Consider the following 7,172-nt stretch of genomic DNA (forward strand, 5'->3'; position numbering starts at 1 on the left):
TTACTCTGATCATGCCATTTTCAAAGTCCCCACTGTCACCACCTTAGTTCACACCCACTGTTTTATGAAGATGTCAACAGTCCTCTAAGCGGTCATTTACTCCAGGGTTCCTGCATGCCGCCTCCTCCTCCTCCTCATCTCTGGGAGACAGAAGACACAGTCATTAGAAGATAAAGAGCTTACCTTTTCCAGAGTGACAGGCGAGCCTCCGAGGGTACAAAGCTATCCATCATCGTCCACATCTAAAGTATTGTGTCTTAAAACAGGTGAGGTCATGGAAAATAAAAGCAGTCTGCATCTGGAGTTTGTCTGCAAAAAGCTACATTCAGTACGTTCAGATTTTATCCTAAAGTTACACATGTAGAGACATTGCACTCACCACATAAATCAACACAAGAAATAGAGATCTTATCCCTCCAAATGATAACAACATTACTGTGATACACACCTTTAAACATAGTAACACCAATTCTGATGATGCTGTTTGTAGAAGAGAGAAGAGAGAGCACTTTTCCGAGTGCCGGCTCTTATAGCACTATTCTCAAAGAAGAGCCAGCTCTTTCAGCTCCCAAATGACTCTTAATTATCATTGTATTGTAATGGTTTAATTTGTAGATACAAAGAGGAAACATCTAGCCTGGTACAAGCAGCCCCTTGCTCTGTGCTCTCGGCTACTGACAAACGACTGCTTTCTGGAGTTGTGAACTCTGGTGAGATTGTAAGTTTTGTCCAATTGCTAATGTTTCCCCTTGACGTCTGTAATGCGTCAATTCAATGCTACAAGGCTGACTGGAAATAACCAATCTCCACCGTGAAGAGAGAAGTGTCGAGTTGAATGAGGCGGCTACTAATGCTAATTCAACATTTGACTGAACATCTTTCACTTCATACGCTGCCGTTGCTAAAACTGCATTCAGACTACAATTCTAATGCGGTGCAGAGAATAGATGTCGCCGTTCATAATGTCTCTTTCTGTTCGCTGATCGGGCCAGAGGAATCCAAGTGAATGGGAGAGACCCCAGACTGAGCTGTGATACGAGATTTTATTCAAGCAGAATAGCATGGAAGGCAGTGGGAAGACTACAAAAATAATAATAATAATAAAAAATCACAAAAACAAAAAAATTATCCTTGAACAGCTGAAAATTCTGGCTTTTTTCTTTTTCACTGGACCACATGGACCAAGCAAACCTCTCTGTGGAATATAATGGAATATAATGATGGAGTAAAAAAAAACAAAAAAACTGTTGGGGTATGTTTCACTGAACAAGACAGCAAAAATCAGCAGTAATGTCACCAAACACCAGATCAAGAAATCACCTGTCATTTCACGGTGTACAGCACGGAGTAGGCATGAGACACGGTTAAATGTGTCAACATTCAGTTTTACTCATCAAAGGAAACTCAGATGTCTACAAAAAAAAAAGAAAAACAAGTTCATGAGGTAATCCAAAATAATACATTGCAAGAGAGACACAAGAAAACATACCGGTATTAATAAACAGTGTGAACTGACCAAGAGCTGACTGTGCAACATTTAACCTACTCGGTTAATAATTGAAGTGGGACGAGATGTTTGAATCAAAGCTGTGTGCAGCTGAAGTAAAACTGAGCAAACTGAAGAAATGGATGACAGAAAAAAGGAGACAGAATAAAAATACCAAAATATTGCAAAACATACAAATAGACTTCTAAAGATCATGACACCATCATGGAGGGTTCAAATAATTACTGCAAATCTGCCACCACTTTATGCTTACAGAAGCTGATGTAACAGCAGCAAAAAATATCAAAGTCAATGCCAGTGGCTGCTGATGGTCAATATTCTCCAATCTCCACCACAACATGACAAAGCCTGAATCAATTTAAGACACTCTGATTTGATGTCTCAGTTTTTAATTCTGAAATACTGCCAATACTCTTTCTTAGCTGAACTGACAGCAGAAGCTCATTCCTAGGCTAGGATTCAAGATACACACTCTGTGCCATTCATAAATAATTATGCGCATGCTGTACATAAGGTAGATTTCATCTGCTGGCAATTTACTGTTTGTCTTCCCAGCTGCTTTTACAATCGCAACATCGGGCTGCAATGTTTCATCAGTTCTTCTCAATATGCTGGGATTTTCTTGTACAAAAGGTTTCCTTCAGCTCGTCAGAACAGACTTTTTAGCTCTGAAAAATATGAACATAGAAGCTGCTTAATTTTCTGTCAGGTTCTTCTCATGGAACACCAGCCAAATGCTGCTTTACATATGTTCATGTCTAATTTTAAAATGCTCTTTTATTAGGATATCACAGCTTTAGAGCTCAAAAATAATTAATTGATTCAATCTTGTCCTGGTAGCAGGCTGTAACTGCTCAGCCAAGAGCGTTTTCTTCTTTAAATCCAGTCTCTGCATCTGTAAATTAATGGACGGCCATGTGTTCAGTGACATGCACGTGAACTACACTGTATCAAAGCCTCATTAGCTACAGATACAGATAAATCTGGAGCCATAAGGTCATAAATTCCCAGCTGATGATAATTTGTGTCTTATAATGAAGTTTATGAGATAAACTCACTTCAAAGCCTTTTTTTTTCTGATGATAAATAAAGGTGGCAGATGAAATGTTTTAAGTCCACAAGTGTTTTGTTCTAAAATATGTTTTTTAATATAGAGCTCTCAATATTAACTGATGCCATATGTGTTTTCCTTCTTTATGTTTAATTTCAACATTTAATCATCACAATTTTTTTTTCTTAATTTAGTTAAAGCAGACAGAGCCGAAGAACTCAGCACTGTGTATAAAGATTCAAATGGCCACATTCAAGAGCATAGGCATATTAGGCTACTTTAAATTATGTTAGTGATCATGAAAGAGTCTCACAAAATAATTACATTTATTAGGACACTGTTCCCTTCTTGATTAGGTGAGGCAAAGAAGCAAACAAATATAAAGGCTAAGAAACAAGGATGAGTAAAAATAATTCTACAAAGAGTTTGCATGATTACGAATCGACTATTTCAAAACACTGATTTGGCATAATCAAGAGTTTATTAGTTTGTGAAAAACTAAGTAATAGGTTTTACAACCGAGTTTGCAGGTCTTTCCGTGTTGCAGAAACTGTCTCTTAGGTTAAAGGGCCAGAGTATAATTTTATAGCACAATCGTTACCTTCAGTTTTTAGATAAATGCTGCTTATGTTAAAAATGACTTTTCAAATGTTTGACTTCGGCTCATCTTACAGCATAATTGGCGCAGTCGTTACTGAGGCCCTCATTATTTGGGTCAATTCATATTGTCAAGCTGTAAATTCAGACTCAACAATCAGGAAAATCCTAATCCTGATGCAATTGGAGTCACAAATAGAGTTGATGATCAGTAGAGATTATGGACACATAAAATGGACTTTACTGCCATGTATCCTTTCTCCAGTGTTGGCATTGAATCATAGTAGTTCTGTGTTAGAATAAATATTGCATAAATTTAAATATAATTTTTTTGTTTGTTTGTTTGTCCCCCTATGTAATTAGGAGCTGACTCTGTTATAGCACATGTTGATTGGCTGTTATTTACACTTTTATCAACCTTCTCCGAGACGAGTTGGATGCAGCACCAGTACGTTTTGGCTCAGTGACCATTGGGCTGTCAATGACATGCTCAATAAAATCACAATGGAGATGCCTATTATAGCCGAGGAGCAGATGGGCCGTGAGCAAAAACAGAAGCTTCAAATGGCAGATGTTCCAGCTCTTCAGTGTAACTGGTGAACCCTCACAGATGTGTTTTGATTTTATTTCACAGATGAGGAAATGGGGACACAGTCCTGGAGAGGAGCTGATCGGCGGTGCCAGAGTGAGCAGTCTCTTGTCTCTCATCCTGAGAGGCGTCTTGATGGTGATCATTAAAGAATTGCACGTTCCCCTGAGCCTTGAGCCACCAGCCAATTTGCACAGCTCTGCCAGAGCCCCAAAACAGGTTGAAAGGTGTCCCAGAAATAACTTCATCGGCGGGTTAAACAAATACGAGTCAGTGTGAGTGCATTTAAAGTGACGTTAGAAAACTGGTAATTATCCTCCTTCGGTTCCAGGCAACTCTTACCATGTAATTCCACATGAGCTACACATGCAAACATCTACTGCACGGAGAAAAAGGAACTGACGCCTCTCGGATATTTTGTTTTCACTTTTTGTTTTTGTCACAGTTGAATTTTTCAAATGATCAAACAGACAAAATGCTGTTTTCAAATGACCTAAAAAGGAAATAGCTTCATGGAATGCAAAAAAAGAAAAAAAAGGTCATAATTGGGAACTTTGTGCTTGAATCACTTTGTCAGCTTGGTTTTCTTTGTAGTTAAATTCTTGTGGAAAATTGGTCATAAAAATGATCAAATCTGCATAACCATCTAAATAATTTATCCATTTTGAGCTTTTTCACTTGTGTATTCTTATAAGAACTCATAGCTGCAAAAACAGGAGATTATTTTAAAGAACCAATCACAATTAAACACAGAAAGGCTTATGAAACTGGTTTAAATGCTCAGCAAAAATTCTACATATACATAGAAAAGCTACAAATAGAATGTAGAAAAGCTGAATTTTGAAAACACATACATTTCTTACTGCCATATCTCATGACAATGAAAACCTTGACATTTCTAAAATGAGTGCTCTGTTGGAAAAGTATTTTAAGTGCAGGACCAGATTTATGAGGGAAAAAACTATAGCTATTTCACTGGGAGGGTTGACCTAAATCTGAGGAAAAAAAATGTGTCACAAGCTGTTAAAAGTTTTTGGACTCCTTTAAGTGTCATAGGAATTATGAATCAGATGGCACTGTTAATATCCAGGAGGGAGCTTCAACACAATGAAGCTATGCAGTCATTTTATAACACAATCATGTAACTACATTACCTTTAGTTATTATGAAGGTGCCATGTATATCAAAGACAACTTAAAATAAATTAGACTTTGCATTACAGCCGTATCTGACATCTTGAAATTGGCCTCTGTCTCTTTAAAAACCGCCTACCATTTCTACACTTCAGCATGTCATCACATCATGCTATCCACTGATGCCGATTACAACCATTTCTAGGAGCCTTGTAGCTTGTATGATGAGCTTAGCGGAGCCACGGTTCTACCAAGTGTTTCTTAATTGCTGCTGAGAGATTCAAGGATTCCTCAAACATGCATGAAAAAAATCAACTCAACATTCTGTTTTTGCTGATGGAATAACGCAAGATGACATAAAGCATCAAAAACTTGATTTTGCAATTTAACCTCCCTTTAAAAGCTTCAGCTAGTAATTACTAAAGCTTTGGAAAACTAGATGGAACCTCAGCTGAAAGAAAATAACAAGAAGTCCTATTGGTGTTACAGCCTTGTGAAGGGGAATCGTGAAGAACAGACAGAGTGTCACTTTTGTCACTTCTAGTGTTGTAATGGACGTGCAAAAGGAAACACGTTTCCCTTACACCAAGTCAAACATAACCAATTGAGGCATGATCGGTAAATAAACTCTAAAACCATAACATTTTAATAGGTACCATTCCAAAAAATTGCCATACACATTATGATTGTATGGCATCATTAAATAGTTTAGACTAGAACAATACATTTTAGATCCCTGGATCCACAACAATAATCCAAAACTATAATGTATTTTATTGCAATAGAGAAGTGAATTATGGTGTTTTTCTTTTACTTTTTCCACATACTAAAAAGAATCAATTCAAGCAAAAATAATAATAGAAAACAATAGTACGCTGCTTAATGTTTTTTCTCTTCTTTTATTTGAAACTGTTTTACAACCCCTACATTTGCTGCTCACCACTTGTCATGCAGGGACACAGCAAACAGGTTGTGCAAGATACTCTGCTGAGGTGAAACCAAAAGTGAGCTTCAGAGACTACATGGAGACTGTGTGTGATCATCAATCACAAACACAAATGACATGTGCCCTTTTATAGCAAAAGGGCACTTCAAACGAAATTACACCAATCCTGTACTGAAACACGCTGCAGGCTGCATCATGATGCGGGCCTGGTTTGTGTTTCAATCAAGGCAAATCCAGGTGTTGAATGACCAAGTCCATACTTTATTCACACTGAGGATTTGTGACAAAACTTTTCCAGCTACTTTGTCTGATTTTAAGCTACATTTGCAAAGAAGAATGGATACATTTCCCCCAGGTTTGTGACACTCTTAGAAACACTCTGCAAAAGAGCTGCAGCAGCAAAAGTGGTTTGGCAAAATTATTGACTGTTAATTTATTTAACCATTATTGAACCAGGTGAGAAACGGTTTTCATTTACAGCACCAATCTGGGCTAGAGGCAGCTGTAAAAGCATTGAAGTCTTTACGTAAAATCTTTTGCATCCCATTCATTTTTCCTTCATTATAAAAATATGAACAATGCTTTCTTGGTCTATCACAAAATCCCCCTGCATAGGTGGGCACTGTGCCTTAAAGTTCAAGGTTAATGTGTATTTTTGCTAGACACAATAAGTAGATGACCTTCTTCAACGTTTCTCTTGTAGTCAACAAAAAAAGTTTTTTATAGTGAAAACTTGGCAAAGCGCTTTCGCGGCGCACACGATACTAACAATTGTGCTGTCTTTCAGAACTTGAGCTGCATGCACAAGGACAGAAAGGGTCTTCTGGGACCTGTCACTTTCGAAGAGGGTCATTAGAGGAAGGGGTGACTTCTCATCTCCAAAGATGATCTGTCTTGTAATGGGTTTGGTGGCAGCTGACAGCGGCGGCAGAAGGTCGTTTCAGATGTGAAGCAGATTTGGCTCGATTTGTTCGGGGCTTCCAAAGAAACGAAAAAGCGTCTGACTTGTAATGCTCCTAATTGTCCTTCACACCTTTCGGTGGAAAACAACGTCCGGTGTCTCATACAAGACGGTGGTCAGGCTTTGCTGCACACACACACACACACACAAACCAGGGAATCCTCCTCTTTCTGTCCTCACTTTGTTTCCCCAAAATTTATGCCCACTAATCAAAACAAATCAGGATGGCATCCTTCATGCTGACAGCACATAGCACTCCAGAGGGTTGAGTCATTTGGTTTGGATGGCTGGCTCTCCCTGGCTTCGACTTGTTGCTTGTAGCGAGGGGCTCACAAATCTCATTGTATTAACACGTGCTTGGCTGAGAGATGGGATTTAGGCCTTAGAG

The sequence above is a fragment of the Poecilia latipinna genome, unplaced genomic scaffold (genome assembly GCF_001443285.1).
Source record: "Poecilia latipinna isolate Pla-1442-1.1 unplaced genomic scaffold, P_latipinna-1.0 Scaffold4162, whole genome shotgun sequence".
In the NCBI taxonomy this organism is placed as follows: Eukaryota; Metazoa; Chordata; class Actinopteri; order Cyprinodontiformes; family Poeciliidae; genus Poecilia; species Poecilia latipinna.